General features: G+C 39.2%; 2 non-coding genes across 2 annotated transcripts; one reads left to right on the top strand and one right to left on the bottom strand.

The window, feature by feature from the left end:
• Window positions 1-10377: 10377 nt before the first annotated feature.
• LOC148547856 (small nucleolar RNA R71) lies at window positions 10378-10485 on the top strand. The gene has a single exon (XR_015897704.1). It is a non-coding gene; the product is annotated as a small nucleolar RNA R71 (small nucleolar RNA).
• Window positions 10486-17904: 7419 nt separating this feature from the next.
• LOC148547855 (small nucleolar RNA R71) lies at window positions 17905-18011 on the bottom strand. The gene has a single exon (XR_015898366.1). It is a non-coding gene; the product is annotated as a small nucleolar RNA R71 (small nucleolar RNA).
• Between the last annotated feature and the right edge of the window lie 4789 nt (window positions 18012-22800).

Below are 22800 nucleotides of genomic sequence, written 5' to 3'. Positions count from 1 at the left end.
AGTTTGGTGTCCACATAGCTTCATGAAAATTAGAAATTCATGCATCAATAATCATACAATTGTTGTTTTCCAAAATCTTATAAATGGAAAAATTCTTATTCAGTAATGAAGGCATCAATTGTGATGTACCCTTTGACAAGAAACAAGTTTGGTGTTCATCAAACTTTGATGCACCGATTTAGGGACACAATTGACCCTTCATGAAAAAAAAAAGAGAGAGAAAAAAAGAAAATTAGGATGAAAGCAATTCTTATAAACATTTAACTAAGAGTGACATTGGGATTTCACTAATTGGAGGAAGAGACACAATTTTTTCATACATGATCAAACATTAAGTTTGGTGTCCTCCAAAGATGAGTCACGGTTCAATTGGATATAAGAATTGATGATTCATATAATATTAATAAAAGGAATACTCTTGCCACAGTTGGACAAAACTAATGTATGTTGTGATGACTAGGTGGTCAAAGAATCTTCAATGAAAGAGACAAGACAAAGGAAAGCATAGCATGAGGACAAAAGCTCATCACATGCTTCGAAAAAGGAAATCTGCCACTCCTTGAGAATGATCACGGCAAAGGCAAGTGAAGAAGCAAGTTTTGTCTTCATTCATCCTTACATGCACACCTTTGATCCCCATAGTGTCTAGTTGCATCTTAGCCTTTCATTGCTCAAACGTACCACCTCAAGCCATGCACATGACCGAATCACTCCAACCTCGGAAACTTCATTCCCTTCATCACTCCTCAACATAACAAGCTCGGTTCAACATTTCTCTTGCTTTAAACTCCAACCATTTAAACTTCCCTTCATCATTTCTTGTCACAGCAAGTTCGATCTCAATTTCTTCTTACTCCAAACACACATCAAATTCTCCAACCTTCTTCACACTCCCTCTAACCTCACAAAACTCAACCAACCAAGTGATCATGGCCTCTTCCTCAAGAACCAAATGAAGAAAAGGGAAAGACCCCATGGTGGAGGAAGACACACATGAATATGACCAATGGAGATTCAAGTCTCGGTACCATCAAATGCAAATTGAATGGATGAACGAGAAAAGGATCTATCCTGAAATTCCACTCTTGTTGCCGGATGATGGATGCCAAGAAATGAAGGACAAAATTCGAAAGAGGAGGTGGGAGGAACTTGCATCACCAGCCACCCGAATCAATGCCAATATCATAAGAGAGTTCTATGCAAATGTATCAAGGCTTGACATGCGTGAGCCCCCAACGTACAAGAGCTATGTGCGGGGGGTGGAAGTAGACTTTAGCTCGGATGCAATCAAGAAAGTCTTGAAACTGAAGTCAGTCCGCTTTAGTGAATCGGGATACCAACAAAGATTGAATGAAGATCAGGATTATGATGAGATTGCGAGAGATATTTGTATGGAGAACTCAGAGTGGGAAGGAGATGACAAGAACAAATATAAGTATCTGAAGAGATGTAACCTCACCCCAGAAGCAAAAGGATGGTATGAGTTGATGAAAAGATCAATTCTGGGCACAGTGAACACCTCAGAAGTTAACAGGGAGAGAGCCGTGATGTTGCATTGCATCATTGTGGGAGGAGAGATAAGAGTTCATGAAATCCTTGCAAAAGACATTCAAAAGCTGGCTGAGAAGAATTCGGCCGGATCTTGGTTATACTATCCGAGTACCATTTGGAGGTTGTGTGCAAAGGCTAAAGTTCCAATGGAAGAGGAGAATCCAATGTGGTTAAGCCAAGGCATGCCTATAACCATTGAAAGAATGATGATGCCCCCTGAAGCACATCAAGGCCGAAGACCACATGGAAGAAGGGAAAGAGAGGAACCAATGGAGGGAGAAGAATTACAAAAGGAAGAAGAGCCACAAGAGGAGGAGGAACAGCAGCACACTCCTCTACATAACAATCTGGACATGGCTCAAATGCAGGAAGCAATTGGAAGATTATCACAACAGTACATGAGAATTCAAGAAAGGCAAGAGGAATATCATTCACTATACATGAAAAACCAACAAGCACAAGAAGAACGGGAGCTAAGAATGATGAACAAACAAAGTGAATTCGAGTCAAGATTCCTTGTGATGCAAGAAGAACATGCTTTTCAATCTCATGAATCATTTGGAAAGTTGGAACAAATGCAAGCTGAAAATTTGAGGGCTCTCAAAGAGTTCACAACACTCCAAGATGCAAGGTATGAAGTACAAGCCGATTACAACATCAATAGCCAAATCAAACTAAACTATATTGGAGAACATTTGCACAACATGGATCCGGCTTTCCCAACTTTTGATGAATTTTTCAAAAAGAGAAGTGAGGTAGAGGTAAGCAATGCTATGAGACTTGAAGATAGAGTAGAGGAAGCAATGAATAGAGCTGGGTTCTGGCGGGATCAACAGACAACAGACATGGACACAGGGAACACCAGCAACTAGGTGTATGAAAGAAGAAAGAAAAAGCATGACAAATAAAAGGTGGACTTGATCCTTGTTCAACACTAAGAAAGCATGCATTGTGTCTGTTTTAAGTGATCCTTGCATCTTTAAGTAGTTGTCATAATTAATAGTCTTTGCATTTTGTTTGTTTATCTTAGAATAAGTAAGCTAGTCTATGTGTGTGCTTGTGTGTTTACTTTCACTTAGCAAAAAAGCATGTTTTGCCCCCTGCATCTTTAAGTTCAATAAAAGAAATGTTTGAATGTGAAGTAAGAATGGTCTCTGTTAGATAGAAGTAGAATAAAAGTAAGTGGTGGTATGTGTGTGATTGTATAATAGCTCACTTTTGGTGGATAAAGAGCTAGGATATCTCCTTCTAAGTATAGAGTGGCCTACTGTCTATGAATCTCAATCGAATAAAAATCCTTGGTTAGAAAGAAAAACAAAAAAAGAAAGAAAAAAGAAGTGGCAGAACAAAAGAAAAACAAAAAGAAACAAAGCTGGACACCAATAGCTTGAACCTTAGAATATATGCCTGTGGTGTCTTTGTATTAGGATCTGCTTGGATTATTAAGCTCTTTGGAGTGCATCAACACTCGGTGACTTGGGTTAACTAACCCGGGATCATCAGCTGAAAGTCCACTATCAAGAGCAACCTAACTACAAGGCACTTAGTAGCCCAAAGAGGTGCTGGGCATCAATGTTCTAAGAAGGAATGTGAGCCAAGTGTCTATAGTGAATAATGTGTCAAGTATAAAGAAAAGGAAATGAACTTGCTACACATGACACTCAAATAAAGCTTATAAACAAAGTAATAGCCAAGGATAAAGGAATAATGAGAGGTCATAGCAGTATGTTACTTGAAGCTTGAAGGAGACTTTCTAGGCCTAGGAGTCAATAAGAAGTGAGTATTTACATATCCACACAAAATCCCATGAACTATCAATAATACTCTGCTAGCATGAACATCCTCTTCCATTCCATCCTTTCTTCTCAATAATTCATTTCTTGCTTGGGGACAAGCAAGCTTTAAGTTTGGTGTTGTGATGACAAGTCATCTTAGCCTAGTTTCACTAGCCTTTTTCTTTTGTTTTCAATTGAATTATGCACTTTCTTGAGCCAAAAGCAAGCCAATTGGGTAGATTTTCATGTTTCCTTTGATTTAATCAACCATGTATGAATTCATGCTATTTCATGAGGTTTTATGCTATAATTGTCATATATTATGAAAGAATGAATATCTCATGATTTTGAGCATAGCTTTGATGTGTTTAGTTGATTAATGATAGGTGAAGAAAGCTTGGAGAAAGGTTGAAGCAAGAAGGAATGGCTAGGAGTAAAGAGAGGACAATGGAATGAGTGAAAATGAACTAGGAAGCAAAAAGTTGGACCAAAAGTTAGCCTCAAACTTTTGCACAAACTTTTGGGTGAAAAGTTAGCCCCAACGTTAGCCCCTAACTTTTGGGCTAACGTTGGCACATGAAAGTTACTCCCTGGGCACCAAAAGTTTGCGCCAACGTTAGCCCCTAACTTTGTGGCTAACGTTGGCATGAGAAAAACACTCCCTGGGCACCAAAAGTTTGCGCCAACGTTAGCCCCTAACTTTGTGGCTAACGTTGGCATGAGAAAAACACCACCTGGCCACCAAAAGTTTGCGCCAACGTTAGCCTCTAACTTTTGGGCTAACGTTGGCACATGAAAAACACAAAGGGGGAGCAAAAGTTTGCGCCAACGTTAGCCCCTAACTTTTGGGCTAACGTTGGCGCCATAAGTGCACTAAGGAAGGCCAACGTTGGAGCAAAAGTTAGACCCCTAACTTTTGCACCAACGTGAGTATCAGCAAAATATGGGGGCTGATATGAAAAGTTGGACCAAAAGTTTGCCTCAAACTTTTGGTCAAACTTTTACTCAAACTTTTGCAAAACTCCAACCCGGTTCACTTGGTTCACTTTGGTTCCTCTCCAAACTCCAAGAGCAATCAACCAAGGCCTCTCTCAACCCAATTCCACCAAGAGCAAAGGCCCAACTCAAGGCTTGAAGATCATTTGAAGAAAGTGTATAAATAGGATAGAATTCAAGTTTTTCGAAGAGCTTTTCTTTGGAGTTTTCATAATAGTTTTCGGAGAGCTTTGGATATTGAGTGATCTTTAATTTCTTAGTTTCGGGGAAGGAAAATTTCACTCTCTTCCTCTTAGTTTTATTGCTTCAATTTCAATTGCAATTGTCTTGGATCTTGGGTTGGAGAATTGAAGAAATTCTGTTTCAATCTCATCCGAAGATCTCTCTGTTTCTTCTACTGCTATTGAATTTAATTTCTGTTAATTGTTCTTCGTCTACTTTCTTTGCAATTTACAATTCCTTTGCAATTGTTCTTGTTGGATCTAGGAAGGCATTGAGATCTAGACTTGGTTATCTAGTCTCTTGGGTCCTGAGATCCGGATTCCCCATTTCCCATTCTCTGTTTACTGTTTTCATGCTTATTTACAATTCTGTTTTTAGATCTGGTTCAATCCAAGTGTTCTTTTACTTCTCTGTTGGTTGCAATTTACTTTCCCTCGTTTAATTTCTGCAAATCCAACTCCCAATTCCCTTTACAATTCAAGCTATTTACATTTCTTGCACTTTAAGATTCTGCAATTTACATTTCTTGCGTTCTAAGTTTCTGCCATTTAATTTCTTGTTCTTTAAGATTCAGCATTTAAATTCCTGTTCTCTTTAATTTCATGTCAATTACCCATTCCCTTTACTTTCCATGCAATTTAAATTCTGCAAATCACAAATCACTCTATCAAATCTTGATTCGCTTGACTAAATCAACCACTAAACTAAAATTGCTCAATCCTTCAATCCCTGTGGGATCGACCTCACTCCCGTGAGTTATTATTACTTGATGCGACCCGGTGCACTTGCCGGTTAGATTTGGGTGTTTTGGAGAAATTCGTTTCTTCCGCGAAAATATCCCATCAATCATCTGGAGGTTCTCGATCATACTGGAATAGGATTCACCCTCCTTTTGCGTCTGTCACTACGCCCAGCTCTCGCAAGTTTGAAGTTCGTCACAGCCATCCCTTCCCAGATCCTACTCGGAATACCACAGACAAGGTTTAGACTTTCTGGATCTCAGGAATGGCCATCCATGGGTTCTAACTTATACCACGAAGATTCTAATATCTCGGACTCGGTCCTCTGTATTAGATATCTAAGAGATACTCATTCTAGCTTGTTTGCATGTAGAACGGAAGTGTTTGTCAGGCACGCGTTCATAGGTTGGGAATGATGATGAGTGTCACGATCATCACATTCATATTGAGGTGCGAATGGATATCATAGAAGCGGAATAAGTTGAATTGAATATAAAACAGTAGTACTTTGCATTAAATCATGAGCAACAGCAGAGCTCCACACCTTAATCTATGGAGTGCAGAAACTCTACCGTTGAAAAATACATAAGTGAAAGGTTCAGGCATGGCCGAATGGCCAGCCCCCATGATCTAAGAACTAGACGTCCCAAGATGTCTAATACAATAGTAAAAAGTCCTATTTATACTAAACTAGTTACTAGGGTTCACAGAGATAAGTAATTGATGCATAAATCCACTTCCGGGGCCCACTTGATGTGTGCTTGGGCTGAGCTTGAATTTACACGTGGAGAGGTCATTCTTGGAGTTGAACGCCAGTTTGTAACGTGTTTTTGGCATTCAACTCTGGTTCGTGACGTGTTTCTGGCGTTTAACTCCAGACTGCAGCGTAGAACTGGCGTTCAACGCCCTTTTGTGTCGTCTAAACTCGGGAAAAGTATGGACTATTATATATTGCTGAAAAGTCCTGGATGTCTACTTTCCAACGCCGTTGAGAGCACGCCATTTGAAGTTCTATAGCTCCAGAAAATCCACTTTGAGTGCAGGGAGGTCAGGATCCAACAGCATCAGCAGTCCTTCTTCAACCTCTGAATCTGATTTTTGCTCAAGTCCCTCAATTTCAATACCTGAAATCACAGAAAAACACACAAACTCATAGTAAAGTCCAGAAATGTGAATTTAACATAAAAACTAATAAAAATATCCCTAAAAGTAACTAGATCCTACTAAAAACATACTAAAAATAATGCCAAAAAGTGTATAAATTATCCGCTCATCACAACACCAAACTTAAACTGGTGCTTGTCCCAAAGCAACTGAAAATTAAATACGATAAAAAGAAGAGAATATACTATAAATTCCAAACTATCAATGAAACATAGCTCCAATCAGATGAGCGGGACTTGTAGCTTTTTGCCTCTTGAATAGTTTTGGCATCTCATTTTATCCATTGAGGTTCAGAATGATTGGCATCTATAGGAACTCAGAGTTCAGATAGTGTTATTGATTCTCCTAGTTCATTATGTTGATTCTTGAACACAGCTACTTTATGAGTCTTGGCCGTGGCCCTAAGCACTTTGTTTTCCAGTATTACCACCGGATATATAAATGCCACAGACACATAATTGGGTGAACCTTTTCAGATTGTGACTCAACTTTGCTAGAGTTCCTAATTAGAGGTGTCCAGGGTTCTTAAGCACACTCTTCTTTTGCTTTGGACCTTGACTTTAACTGCTCAGTCTCAAGTTTTCACTTGACACCTTCACGCCACAAGCACATGGTTAGGGACAGCTTGGTTCAGCCACTTAGGCCAGGATTTTATTCCTTTAGGCCCTCCTATCCACTGATGCTCAAAGCCTTGGGATCCTTTTTATTACCCTTGCCTTTTGGTTTTAAGGGCTATTGGCTTTTTTTTTCGCTTTTTTTTTTTCACATTTTTTTTCCGCAAGCTTTTGTATTCACTGCTTTTTCTTGCTTCAAGAATCATTTTTATGATTTTTCAGATTATCAAATAACATGTCTCCTTTTTCCTTATTCTTCAAGAGCCAACATATTTAACATTCTTAAACATCAACTTCAAAAGACATATGCACTGTTCAAGCATTCATTCAGAAAACAAAAATTATTGTCACCACATCAAAATAATTAAACTAGTTTCAAGGATGAATTCAAAACCATGTACTTCTTGTTCTTTTGTTTTTAAAACATTTTTCATTTAAGAGAAGTGCTGGATTCATATTCACTACTTTAAGGCATAGACAATTAGATACTAATGATCATCTAATAAGACACAAACATAAATAAACATAAAGCATAAAAATCGAAAAACAGGAAAATAAATAAACAAGGAGATTAAGGAATGAGTCCACCTTAGTGAGGGTGGCGTCTTCCTCTTCTTGAAGAACCAATGGTGCTTTTGAGCTCCTCCCTCATAGCTCTTTGATCTTCTCTAATTTCATGGAGGATGATGGAGTGCTCTTGATGTTCCACCCTTAGTTGCTCCCAATAATTGTGTGGAGGAAAATGTATCCCCTGAGGTATCTCAGGGATCTCTTGATTTGCAGTCAAATGTTCTACCACTGAGCTATAGACCCTTGAGATGAATCTCTCCATCTCCTATGACTCAGAGGTGGAAGCTTTTGTCTTCCCTTTCCTCTTTCTAGAGGTTTCTCTGGCCTTAGGTGCCATCAATGGTTATGGAAAAACAAAAAAAAGCAATGCTTTTTCCACACCAAACTTAGAATGTTTGCTCATCCTCGAGCAAAAGAAGAAAGAAAGGATGAGAAGAAGGAGAGATGGAGGTGTGTTGATGGTTTTGGAGGGGAATTGGAGGTGATTGGTGAAGGGTTCTTGGAAAAGGGTGATATAGGATTATGAGGAGGTAAGGTGAGTGGAGATATGTGGGGATCCTGTGGGGTCCACAGATGCTGAGATGATCCTATGGGGTCCACAGATCCTGAGGTGTCAAGGATTTACATCCATGTACCATTTAGGCATGTAAAACACCTTTGCATGCAATTCTGGCGTTTAAACGCTGAATTGATGCTTGTTCTGGGCGTTTAACGCCCAGATGCAGCATGTTTCTGGCGTTGAACACCAGTTCTATGCTTGTTTCTGGCGTTCAGCGCCAGCTCCATGCTCTGGTCTGGCGTTGAACGCCAGCCAGATGCTCCTTACTGGCGTTTAAACGCCAGTAAGTCCTTCCTCTAGGGTGTGATTTTTCTTCTGCTATTTTTGATTCTGTTTTTAATTTTTGTAATTATTTTGTGGCTCCACATGATCATGAACCTAATAAAACATGAAAGAACAATAAAAATAAAAATAAAATTAGATAAATAAAAATTGGGTTGCCTCCCAACAAGGGCTTCTTTAATGTCAATAGCTTGACAGTGAGCTCTCATGGAGCCTCACAGATGTTCAGAGCATTGTTGAGACTTCCCAACACCAAACTTAGAGTTTGGATATGGGAGTTCAACACCAAACTTAGAGTTTGGTTGTGGCCTTCCAACACCAAACTGAGAGTTTGATTGTGGGGGCTCTGGTTGACTCTACAGTGAGAGAAGCTTTTCAGGCTTCTTCTCCATAGTTACAGAGATAGATCCTTGAGTTTTAAACACAAGGTTGTCCTCATTTAGTTGAAGGATCAATTCTCCTCTGTCCACATCAATCACAGCTCTTGCTATGGCTAGGAAGGGTCTTCCAAGGATGATGGATTCATCCTCTTCCTTCCCAGTGTCTAGGATTATGAAATCAACAGGGATGTAAAGGTCTTCAACCTTTACTAACATGTCCTCTACTAGTTCAAAAGCCTGTTTTCTTGAGTTGTCTGCCATCTCTAGTGAGATTCTGGCAGCTTGCACCTCAAAGATTCCCAATTTCTCCATTATAGAGAGGGGCATGAGGTTTATCCCTGATCCAAGGTCACATAGAGCCTTCTCAAAGGTCATGGTGCCTATGGTATAAGATATTAAGAACTTTCCAGGATTCTATTTCTTCTGAGGTAATCTCAGTTGATCCAGATCACTCAGTTCATTGGTGAGCAAGGGAGGTTCATCTTCCCAAGTCTCATTACCAAATAATTTGGCATTCAGCTTCATGATTGCACCAAGGTACTTGGCAACTTGTTCTTCAGTAACATCCTCATTCTCTTCAGAAGAAGAATACTCATCAGAGCTCATGAAGGGCATAAGGAGGTTCAATGGAATTTCTATGGTCTCTAGATGAGCCTCAGATTCCTTTGGTTCCTCAAAGGGAGACTCCTTCTTGCTTGAGAGACGTCCCATGAGGTTATCCTCAGTGGGATTTACGTCCTCTCTGTCCTCCATGCATTCGGCCATATTGATTATATCAATGGCCTTGCACTCTCTCTTTGGATTTTCTTCTGTATTGCTTGGGAGAGTACTAGGAGGGGTTTTAGTGATCTTCTTACTCAGCTGGCCCACTTGTGCTTCCAAATTTCTAATGGAAGACCTTGTTTCATTCATGAAACTTAGAGTGGCCTTAGATAGATCAGCAACTATATTTGCCAAGCTAGATGGATTCTGCTCAGAACTCGCTGTCTATTGCTGAGTGGATGATGGAAAAGGCTTGCTATTGCTAAACCTGTTTCTTCCACCATTATTAAAGCCTTGTTGAGGCTTTTGATCCTTCCATGAGAGATTTAGATGATTTCTCCATGAGGGATTATAGGTGTTTCCATAGGGTTCACCCAAGTAATTCACCTCTGCTATTGTAGGGTTCTCAGGATCATAAGCTTCTTCTTCAGAAGATGCCTCTTGAGTACTGTTGGATGCAGCTTGCATTCCATTCAGACTCTAATAAATCATATTGACTTGCTGAGTCAATATTTTATTCTGAACCAATATGACATTTAGAGTATCAATTTCAAGAACTCCCTTCTTCTGAGGCGTTCCATTACTCACAGGATTCCTCTCAGAAGTGTACATGAACTGGTTATTAGCAACCATGTCAGTGAGTTCTTGAGCTTCTGCAGGCATTTTCTTTAGGTGAATGGATCCACCTGCAGAAGTATCCAATGACATCTTAGCTATTTCAGACAGACCATCATAGAACATATCCAGGATGGTCCATTCTGAAAGCATGTCAGAAGGACACTTTTTGGTCAGTTGCTTATATCTCTCCCAAGCTTCATAGAGGGATTCACCTTCTTTCTGTCTGAAGGTTTGAACATCCACTCTAAGCTTACTCAGCTTTTGAGGAGGGAAGAACTTGGCTAAGAAAGCCGTGACCAGCTTATCCCAAGAGTTCAGGCTATCTTTGGGTTGAGAGTCCAACTACACTCTAGCTCTGTCTCTTACAGCAAACGGGAAAAGCATAAGCCTGTAGACCTCGGGATCAACCCCATTGGTCTTAACAGTATCACAGATCTGCAAGAATTCAGTTAAGAACTGAAAAGGATCTTCAGATGGAAGTCCATGAAACTTGCAGTTCTGCTGCATCAGAGAAACTAATTGAGGTTTCAGCTCAAAATTGTTTGCTCCAATGGCAGGAATGGAGATGCTTCTTCCATGTAAATTGGAATTAGGTGCAGTAAAGTCACAAAGCATCCTCCTTGCATTATTATTGTTAGGTTCGGCTGCCATCTCCTTTTCTTGTTCGAATTTTTCAGTAAGGTTGTCTCTGGATTGTTGTAATTTAGCTTCTCTTAGTTTCCTCTTCAGAGTCCTTTCAGGTTCTGGATCAGCTTCAACAAGAATGCCTTTTTCCTTGTTCCTGCTCATAAGAAAGAGAAGAGAACAAGAAAAGAAGAGGAATCCTCTATGTTACAGTAAAGAGGTTCCTTATTGTTAGTAGAAGAAGAAAGGGAATAAGAGTGAAGAAGAGTGGATAATCCAAACACAAGGGTGAGGATAGGAGCAGAGATATGAGATGAAGAGAAGTGTTAGTAAGTAATTAAATAAATAGAAGAAGATAAGAGAGAGAAATTTTCGAAAATAATTTTTGAAAAGGAGTTGATGATTTTCGAAAATTAAAGGGGAAATAAAATTAAAATTAAAATTTAAAACAATTAATTAATTAAAAAGAATTTTTGAAAAAGAGGGAGGTATTTTCGAAAATTAGAGAGGGAAGAGTAGTTAGGTGGTTTTGAAAAAGATAAAAAACAAACAAAAAGTCAATTAGTTAGTTGAAAAAGATTTGAAAATCAATTTTGAAAAGATAAGAAGATAAGAAGTTAGAAAAGATATTTTAAAATCAAATTTTTGAAAAAGATATGATTTAAAAAGATATGATAGAAAGATATGAAAAATTAGTTTTGAAAAAGATTTGAATTTTAAAATCAAAATTAATGACTTGACTCACAAGTAATCACAAGATATGATTCTAGAACTTAAAGTTTGAATCTTTCTTAACAAGAAAGTAACAAACTTGAAATTTTTGAATCAAAGCATTAATTGTTGATAATATTTTCGAAAATTATGAGATAAAATTAAGAAAAAGATTTTTGAAAAATATTTTTGAAATTTTCGAAAATAAATAAGAAAAATGAAAAAGATTTTATTTTTGAAAAAGATTTTGAAAAGATAAGATTTTTAAATTGAAAATTTGATTTGACTTATAAGAAATAACTAGATTTTAAAAAGTTTTGAAAAAGTCAACTCAAATTTTCGAAAATTTATGAGTGAAAAAGGGAAAGATATTTTTTTTATTTTTGAATTTTTAATGATGAAAGAGAAAAACATCAAAAAGACTCAATGCATAAAAATTTTGGATCAAAACATGTGATGCATGCAAGAACACTATGAATGTCAAGATGAACACCAAGAACACTTTGAATGTCAAGATGAATACCAAGAACTTATTTTTGAAAGATTTTCAAGAGAAGAAAACATGCAAGACACCAAACTTAGAAATTTTTAATGCTTAGACAATATGAATGCAAGAATGCATATGAAAAACACCATACAACACAAAACAATATAATATGAAGATCAAACAAGAAAGTTTATCAAGAACAACTTGAAGATCATGATAAATGCAATGCATGAATGCATTTTTTCGAAAAGTGCAAATGGAGATGCAATTGACACCAAACTGAAAACATGACACAAGACTCAAACAAGAAACATAAAAATATTTTTGATTTTATAATTTTATAAATTTTTTGGATTTTTTTCAAAAATTATTTTGAAAAAGAAAAATAAGGATTTCAAAATTTTTAATAGAAATTCCAGGAATCTTGCAATATTAGTCTAAAGCTCCAGTCCAGGAATTAGACATGGCTCACTAGCCAGCCAAGCTTTCAGTGAAAGCTTTGGTCCAAAACACTAGACATGGTCAATGGCCAGCCAAACTTTAGAAGATACAAATTAGTCATACAATAACAAATTTGATTAGAAACAACTAGCTTGCTCTTGTAATGATGATTTGGAAGCCTCAGTCCAAATGAATTTAGACATGGCTTTACAGCCAGCCAGGCTTCAACATGCTTCATGAAACACTAGAATTCATTCTTAAAAATTTTGAAGAAAAATTATATATATATATATATATATATATATGTATTTTATTTTTTTGAAAATAGGAATAATAAAAACAAAAAGGTTAAAATTAAAATAAAGTTACCTAATCTGAGCAACAAGATGAACCGTCAGTTGTCCAAACTCGAACAATCCCCAGCAACGGCGCCAAAAACTTGGTGTGCGAAATCATGATCATTGCTTCCTTGGTAATGGTACTAAAAACTCAATACGCACGTTTATGATCTTATATCTGTTCCACAACTTCGTACAACTAACCAGCAAGTGCACTGGGTCGTCCAAGTAATAAACCTTACGTGAGTAAGGGTCGATCCTATGGAGATTGTCGGTATGAAGCAAGCTATGGTCATCTTGTAAATCTCAGTCAGGCGGATATCAAATGGTTATGGAGTTTTCGAATAATAATAATAAATAAACAGCAAATAAAGATAGAAATACTTATGTAAATCATTGGTGAGAATTTCAGATAAGCGTATAGAGATGCTTTAATTCCTCTGAACCTCTGCTTTCCTACTGTCTTCATCCAATCATTCCTACTCCTTTCCATGGCAAGCTTTATATAGGCATCACCGTTGTTAATGGCTACATCCCATCCTCCCTGTGAAAAAGGTCCAAATGCTCTGTAACGGCACGGCTAATCATCTGGAGGTTCTCGATCATACTGGAATAGGATTCACCCTCCTTTTGCGTCAGTCACTACGCCCAGCACTCGCGAGTTCGAAGTTCGTCACAGCCATCCCTTCCCAGATCCTACTCGGAATACCACAGACAAGGTTTAGACTTTTCGGATCTCAGGAATGGCCATCCATGGGTTCTAACTTATACCACGAAGATTCTAATATCTCGGACTCGGTCCTCTGTATTAGATATCTAAGAGATACTCATTCTAGCTTGTTTGCATGTAGAACAGAAGTGTTTGTCAGGCACGCGTTCATAGGTTGGGAATGATGATGAGTGTCACGATCATCACATTCATATTGAGGTGCGAATGGATATCTTAGAAGCGGAATAAGTTGAATTGAATATAAAACAGTAGTACTTTGCATTAAATCATGAGGAACAGCAGAGCTCCACACCTTAATCTATGGAGTGCAGAAACTCTACCGTTGAAAAATACATAAGTGAAAGGTTCAGGCATGGCCGAATAGCCAGCCCCCATGATCTAAGAACTAGACGTCCCAAGATGTCTAATACAATAGTAAAAAGTTCTATTTATACTAAACTAGTTACTAGGGTTTACAGAGATAAGTAATTGATGCATAAACCCACTTTTGGGGCCCACTTGGTGTGTGCTTGGGCTGAGCTTGGGTTTACACGTGGAGAGTCATTCTTGGAGTTGAACGCCAGTTTGTAACGTATTTTTGGCGTTCAACTCTGGTTCGTGACGTGTTTCTGGCATTTAACTCCAGACTGCAGCGTAGAACTGGCGTTCAACGCCCTTTTGTGTCATCTAAACTCGGGCAAAGTATGGATTATTATATATTGCTGGAAAGTCCTGGATGTCTACTTTCCAACGCTGTTGAGAGCGTGCCATTTGGAGTTCTGTAGCTCCAGAAAATCCACTTTGAGTGCAGGGAGGTCAGGATCCAACAGCATCAGCAGTCCTTCTTCAACCTCTGAATCTGATTTTTGCTCAAGTCCCTCAATTTCAGCCAGAAAATACCTGAAATCACAGAAAAACACAAAAACTCATAGTAAAGTCCAGAAATGTGAATTTAACATAAAAACTAATAAAAATATCCCTAAAAGTAACTAGATCCTACTAAAAACATACTAAAAACAATGCCAAAAAGCGTATAAATTATCCACTCATCATATCCTTTAATTTCAAGCTCGGTTTATTTTTTTATTTTATTTACTTATATTTATCTCTTAATGATAATTCTGTAGTTTTCATTTATTTTACATGTATTTTTGTCATGCAGAATGTTAAAAATAGGAACAGGAGCAATTAGAAGGAATTTTGGACACCCTGGAGGAGTGAGATTGATGCCAGGGCATTTTGGCCAGTTTCACTGACCTTTTCTTTATGGTTTTAAGGTAGTTTCATGCATTTTCTTAAAAAATAAGCAAGTTTTGGGTAAATAATCACTTACATCTTGATTCAAGCAAACATTGTGAATTTTACATGATTTCATGAGAATTATGCATGATTTAAAGGATAAATTGAATGATGCAGGTCTCATAACTTGGATTAGAGCTTTGATGCACTTTATTGCTTGATTTCATGATAAAGGAAGCAAGGAAGAACCACGTTAGTAGCCACGTTAGTCTAGCTAACGTGACCACTAACGTGGAATGAAGGCTAGCTTGCAATGTTAATGAGAAAAGTGATTGCCAATAACACCCTCGTGAGCCATCATAGCCCACGTCAGTTGCCACGTTAACTATGCTAACGTGGAAGCTAACGTGGAAGAGAAGTAGAACTCCAACATTAGTGGTAAAAGTAAGTGCCACTAACGTTCCAAAAGGGGCAATTGGCCACGTTAAGAGCCACGTTAACTTAGTTAACGTGAGCTCTAATGTGGAAGAAGAAGATGATGCCAACGTTAGTGACACTCACCTTTGTCACTAACGTTGGACTAAGCCCATATTGGCTACGTTAAAAGCCATGTTAACCTAGTTAACGTGGACTCTAACGTGGAGGGAGCAAGAATCACCAACTTTAGTGACACTCACCTTTGTCACTAACATTGGATTGAGCCACTATGAGCCACGTTAGTTGCCACGTTAATTACATTAACGAGGAAGCTAACGTGGAGAAGAGGGATGATGAGCCAACATTAGTGATACTCACCTTTGTCACTAACATTGGAGATGGCTATCAATACCACGTTAGAAGTCACGTTAACCTAGTTAACGTGAACTCTAACGTGGGAAGTAGGGGCGTTTTGAAGCGTTAGTGACAAAGTTAAGTGTCACTAATGCTCTCGAAGATTTAGCAAGCCTACGTTAAAGGCCACGTTAACTATTCTAACGTGAACTCTAACGTAGGAAAAAAGGGGTACTCTCAACGTTATTGAAAAAGGTAAACCCCAGTAACGTTTGCGAAGGGCCAAGGGTCAATGTTAGTGGTCACGTTAGTGCCACTAACGTTGAAGTTAACATGGACCACTTTGGGTTAGGAACGTTAATGAAAAAGGTGATTGTCACTAACGTTCTCAACCCCACATTTTCACTTAACATTAACACCACTAACGCCCTAAGCTAAAGTCCCTGCCTACTTCACACTTTCTCTGCAAGTAAAGCTGATCCCACTGAGGAAGATAACTGCTTCAACTCAAGATCCAAAGGCCCATATCCAAGACTTGAAGAGCCAACTAGAAGATCAGAAGAATAGTATAAATAGGGAGAGCTTTGAACTAGAAAGAAGCTTTTGGCATTATTAGAATTACTCTGTGTATTTTACTTTCTCTGCACTTCTAGTTTAACTTTCAGAATGTACTCTCCATCTTTGCTTTCCATTCCCAGAGCTATGAACAACTAAACCCCTTTCATTGGGTTAGGGAGCTCTGTTGTAATTTGATGGATCAATAATAGTTTTCATTATTCTTCTTCTTTCTTTTCTCTTGATTTTACTAGAAAGCTTTCAATCTTCATCCAATTGAGTAGTTATCTTGGAAAAGAAGCTATTCATACTTGGATCTGTTCTGAACCTTGGAAAAGGGATGAAGAGATCATACTAGAAATGTTTTCTCATGTTGGACTAAATTGGGGTTTGGGCGGATATGGTGACATATAATTCTCCCAATACTTTGATTTGGAAATACATGTGGTATAATCAGTGACCACACTTCATCTCTTCTCATGAGCAACTAGACCAGGGAATTGGCTATTGATCTGATTTGAGAGATTGAATTACCAAGGAATTAGAATTCAATCACTTAAGATTGCCAAGGAGATCAATGAATGCATTGATTGAGGAAGAGATGAAAATGAACTTGATCCGGAGAATGCAACATCTCCTAAGCCCAATGAATTCCCCATTTCTGATCTTACCCATTCTCTTTACTTTATGCCATTTACTTTCATGCTAAACTTCCCTTTCCCATTTAAGATTCTGCAATTTACTTCCTATCATTTATTTTTTGCTATTTACTTTTCCTCCATTTAATTTCCTGCAATTCTCAACTCACTTTCTGCTTAGCTCAACTAGAACATTCTTCCAATTAAAGTTGCTTGACCAATCAATCCTTGTGGGATTCGACCTCACTCTACTGTGAGTTTTTACTTAACGACAATCCGTGCATCAAGTTTATGGCGCCGTTGCCGGGGATTGATTTTGTATCAACAATGATTAAATTGGTGGATAACTAGATTGAGCATTTGTTTTTATTTTGTTTGATTTAAGTTCATTTGAGTAATTTACTTTCTGTTTAGCTATTTTCTTCCCTTTCCCCTACCCATTTTCTTAGTTGTTTACAATTCAGTCACTAACCCACTAACTGTTTGATATATTGCATCACTCACGCTAACAGCATTTCTGTAGAAATTACTGTCTACATCTATCTTTCTTGCTTTTGCCTTGTTGGTTGTATGACAGGTAGAAGAAGCGGGGTTTCAACTTCTTTTGATTCTGAACCTGAGAGGACCTTCCTTAGATTATGGAGGAAAGCAAGAGGAAAGAGAGTAGTTGGTGCTGAGGAAGAGGAAGAGTACTTTGAACCAGACATGGAGGAGAATATGGAGAACCATCATAAAGAAGAGGCTCACAACCATGGCAGAGAAGGTCCAGCGCATCAGGCTGGACAAGAGTGAAGAGTTCTGGGTTCTTACATCAACCTAAACCCAGAAAACTGTGGAAGTAGCATCCAAAGGCCAACCATACATGCCAACAACTTTGAACTAAAGCCACAGCTCATCACCCTTGTTCAGAACAATTGTTCATTTGGAGGAAGTGTCCAAAAAGACCCCAATCAACATCTAACCACCTTCCTGAGGATATGCGATATTGTGAAGTCTAACGGTGTTCATCCTGATACCTATAGACTACTTCTGTTTTCCTTCTCACTCAAGGACAAAGCATCTAAATGGCTGGAATCCTTTCCAAAGTAGAGTTTAGCAACCTGGGAAGATGTGGTGAACAAGTTCTTGGCAAGATTCTATCCTCCTCAACGGATAAACAGGTTGAGAGCTGAGGTACAAACATTCAGACAGCAGGATGGTGAGACTCTATATGAAGCATGGGAGAGGTTTAAGGACCTGGCAAGAAGATGCTCGCCAGATATGTTCAATGAATGGGTGCAGTTGCACATTTTCTATGAAGGCCTTTCGTATGAATCAAAGAAGGTAGTAGACCACTCATCCGGGGAATCTCTGAACAAGAAGAAGACCATTGAAGAAGCCATAGATGTCATTGAGACTGTAGCAAAGAATGACTACTTCTATGCTTCTGAAAGAGGCAACACTAGAGGAGTGATGGAGCTGAACAATGTGGATGCACTGCTAGCTCAAAACAAGATAATTACTAAGCAATTAGCTTACCTCACCAAGAAGATGGAGAGGAATTAAGTAGCAGCAATCACCACTTCAGCAGCAACCCAAGAAAGAGTGAATGAAGAAGTAGAGGGTGATCAGGAACAAGCCAACTACATTGGGAATTCACCTAGGCAGAATCATGACCCATACTCCAAAACGTATAATCCTGGTTGGAGGAACCACCCAAACTTTGGGTGGGAAAATCAACAAGACCAACGCCAAGATCAGAGACGCCACAACCCCAACAACAATGCAACTCACCAACACTCCACACAGAGGTCATACCAACACCCACCTAACAACACTTCTCAATATCCATATCAAAGTCAAAATGGCCATTCTCATCCTTCCAATCTCAACTCTCCATCAGCGAAAGAAAGACTATCAAGGATTGAGACTCTACTTGAAGGCATATGCAAGGAGATTCAAGATAGTAAGATGTTCCAAGAGGAAGTGTGATCTAACCTGCAAAATCAAGATGCTGCCATCAAGAAACTTGAGATACAAATTGGCTACCTATTCCAGCAAGCTCCTGGCCATGACCTTTTCAGTAACATTGAGTCAAGGCCAAGGGAGGAGTGTCAAGCCATCACCCTCAGAAGTGGGAAGGAACTGAAGGAGACTTCCAAGCAATCACAAGAGAAAGATTCAATTGGAAAGAAGGAGGAACAAGATGAAGTTCAATTCCCCACCTCTAACTCACATCAAAAGAAAGGAGAGATGAAGCCATATGTTCCGAAAGTCCCATATCCTCAACAACTGAAGAAGAAGGGAGATGACAGCCAGTTCTCCAGATTTTTAGAAATCTTCAAGAAACTACAGATTAACATACCCTTTTCTGAAGTAATAGAGCAAATGCCGCTCTATGCCAAGTTCTTGAAGGAGTTGATGACCAAGAAGAGAAGCTGAAAGAACAACGATACTGTGATACTGACTGAAGAATGTAGTACCATCATTCAGCATAAATTGCCCCAGAAAATGAAGGATCCTGGGAGCTTCCAGATTCCTTGTATTATGGGAGAAATAACAGTGGAAAAAGCTCTATGTGATCTAGGAGCCAGCATAACTCTGATATCTGTAGCTATGATGAGAAAAATAAAGATTGAGGAGGTCAAACTAACAAAAATGGCCTTACAACTGGCAGACCGATCATTCAAGTTTTCTCACGGCATAGTGGAAGACTTTGCTAGTGAAGGTAGGAGACTTTATCTTTCCAGCAGACTTTGTAGTGTTGGACATGAAGGAAGGAGCTAAGGCTTCTATCATCTTGTGCAGACCATTCTTAGCTACTGTCGGAGCTGTCATCAATGTCCAAAAGGGTGAACTGACCCTTAGACTACACAATGAAACAATGATGATCAATGTGTTCAAGGCCATGAACTATCCACAGGAACCATCGGGAGAATATATGAGGTTAGACTCACTGGAAGATGTACTACAAGAGACTTTTGAAGAAGAAGAACTTGAGGGATTAACAGAAGAGGAGGAATCAGCATCAAGTGAAGAAGCTGCAACAGCTGAGGTTTAAGTTCAGGGCACAATAGATGAGAAGAATGGGAAGAAAGAAGCACCCAAACTTGAACTAAAGGCACTGCCACCCACTCTCAAGTATGCATATCTAGGAGAAAACGAAAGTTATCCAGTGATCATAAATTCATCCCTCAGCCAAGAACAAGAGGAAGAGCTACTTGAAGTATTGCAAAGGCACAAAGATGCCATAGGATGGACCCTTGCTGACTTGAAGGGAATCAGTTCGGCCATATGTATGCATAAAATACTGTTGGAAGATGATGCCAAACCATCCATTCAACCCCAAAGGAGGCTGAATCCAGTCATGAAGGAAGTGGTACAGAAAGAAGTCATGAAGTTGTGGCAAGGAGGAGTGATTTATCCGATCTCAGACAGCCCATGGGTCAGCCCTGTGCAATTTGTTCCAAAAAAAAAGGAGCAATCACTGTAGTCCCCAATGAGAAGAATGAACTAATCCCTACAAGGACCGTCACAGGATGGCGGATGTGCATAGACTACAGAAAACTCAACGAAGCTACACGAAAAGATCATTTCCCCCTTTCTTTCATGGATCAGATGCTGGAAAGACTTGCAGGATATGCATATTACTATTTTCTCGATGGTTATTCAGGATATAACCAAATAGTGGTTGATCCAAGAGACCAAGAGAAAACCTGCTTCACCTGCCCATATGGAGTGTTTGCCTACAGGCGCATGCCATTTGGGCTATGCAATGCACCTGCAACTTTCCAACGCTGCATGCTTTCCATTTTTTCAGATATGATAGAAAAATTCATCGAAGTTTTTATGGATGACTTCTCAGTATTCAGAGACTCTTTTCCTAATTGCCTAGATCACCTGGCCCTGGTATTAAAAAGATGTCAAGAAACTAATTTGGTCTTGAACTGGGAGAAATGTCACTTTATGGTGACAAGAGGAATAGTTCTTGGTCATAAGGTTTCTAACCAAGGCATTGAAGTGGACAGAGCCAAGGTGGAACTCATTGAAAAATTACCTCCACCAAGTGATGTCAAGGCAATTAGGAGTTTTCTAGGGCATGCTGGCTTTTACAGAAGGTTTATTAAAGATTTTTCAAAGATAGCCAAGCCCTTAAGCAATCTCCTTGTATCTGATACACCATTTATCTTTGATGAAAGGTGCATGCTGGCATTTGAAAACTTGAAAAAGAGGTTGTCCTCTGCCCCTATCATTTCCCCACCTGACTGGAACCTACCATTTGAACTGATGTGCGATGCATCTGATTTCGCAATTGGGGCAGTGTTAGGACAGAGGAAAGATAACTTGGTCCATGTGATATACTATGCCAGCAAAGTCCTCAATGATACTCAAAGAAACTATACCACTACTGAAAAGGAGTTGCTGGCAATAGTTTTTGCATTTGACAAATTTAGATCATACCTCATTGGTGCCAAAGTGATTGTCTTCACAGATCACACAGCACTTAAATATTTGTTTGCCAAGCAAGAATCAAAACCAAGACTAATAAGATGGATCTTATTGTTGCAGGAATTCAATATTGAAATCAAAGACAAGAAAGGAGTGGAGAACAAGGTAGCAGATCACCTATCCAGAATCCCTCATGATAAAGGAGGAACACATGATACAAATGTAAATGAGTTCTTCCCAGATGAGCAGTTGATGACGATTCACAGAGCACCCTGGTTTGCAGATATTGCCAATTTTAAGGCAACTGGGGCTTTACATCCAGACATCAACAAACACCAGAAAAGAAAGCTCATCAATGACGCAAAGTATTTTGTTTGGGATAAACCATATCTCTTCAAGAAGTGTTCAGATGGAATTCTGAGAAGATGTGTCTCGGAAGAAGAGGGACCAGAGGTCTTGTGGAACTGCCACAGCTCATGCTATGGAGGCCATTTTGGAGGGTACAGAACTGCAGCCAAGGTATTACAAAACGGATTCTTTTGGCCCACCCTTTTCAAAGATGCCAAAGAACTGGTAAAGAATTGCAATGAATTTCAAAGAGCTGAAAACTTACCCAAAAGAAATGAGATGCCACAAAATTTCATCTTAGAACTGGAACTGTTTGATGTGTGGGGAATCGATTTCATGGGACCTTTCCCAACCTCATATTCAAACAAGTACATCTTGGTAGCAGTGGATTACGTTTCCAAATGGGTAGAGGCTATTGCAACCCCAACGAATGATAACAAGGTGGTCATGAACTTCCTCAGAAAGAATATCTTTAGCCGGTTCGGAGTCCCACGAGCACTCATCAGTGATGGAGGGAGCCATTTTTGTAACAGACCACTAGAAGCTCTCCTCCTACGATACGGGGTGAAACACAAGATTTCCATGCCTTACCACCCCCAAACAAGTGGGCAAACTGAGATATCTAATAGAGAGCTAAAAAGGATTCTGTAAAAGACTGTGGGAGCATCAAGGAAGGATTGGTCGAAGAAGATGGATGATGCTCTTTGGGCATACAGAACGGCATTCAAAACACCAATCGGGATGTCCCCATACCAAGTGGTGTATGGAAAGGCTTGTCATCTACCATTGGAGCTGGAACACAAAGCCCTCTGGGCTCTCAAGCTGCTAAATTTTGATAGCACTACTGCTAGTGAAAAGAGGATCTTGCAGCTGCAAGAAATGGAGGAGTTCAGATCTCAAGCCTATGAAAATGCCAAGATTTATAAAGAAAAGGTAAAGAGAAGGCATGACCTCCATTTAACACCCAGAAGCTTCGAAGAAGGACAGCAAGTGCTCCTCTACAATTCCAAATTAAGACTCTTCCCTGGGAAACTCAAATCAAGGTGGTCAGGACCCTTTCTTGTCACAAAGGTCTCGCCGTATGGGCACATAGAAATCATGGAGGAAAGTTCAAAGAGGACGTTCACTGTTAACGGACAGAGGCTCAAACACTACATGGGCAACATGGGAGAAAACCCCAAAGTGAAGTATCACCTCAAGTGATGGAGGAATCGTCAAGCTAGCGACGCTAAAAGAGCGCTTCATTGGGAGGCAACTGATAAGCGGATAATTTATACG

The sequence above is a fragment of the Arachis ipaensis genome, chromosome B8, assembly GCF_059453495.1.
Source record: "Arachis ipaensis isolate K30076 ecotype BB chromosome B8, ASM5945349v1, whole genome shotgun sequence".
NCBI lineage: Eukaryota > Viridiplantae > Streptophyta > Magnoliopsida > Fabales > Fabaceae > Arachis > Arachis ipaensis.
Note: the sequence above shows the minus strand (reverse complement) of the source record. Positions and strands in the feature narration are given on the sequence as shown.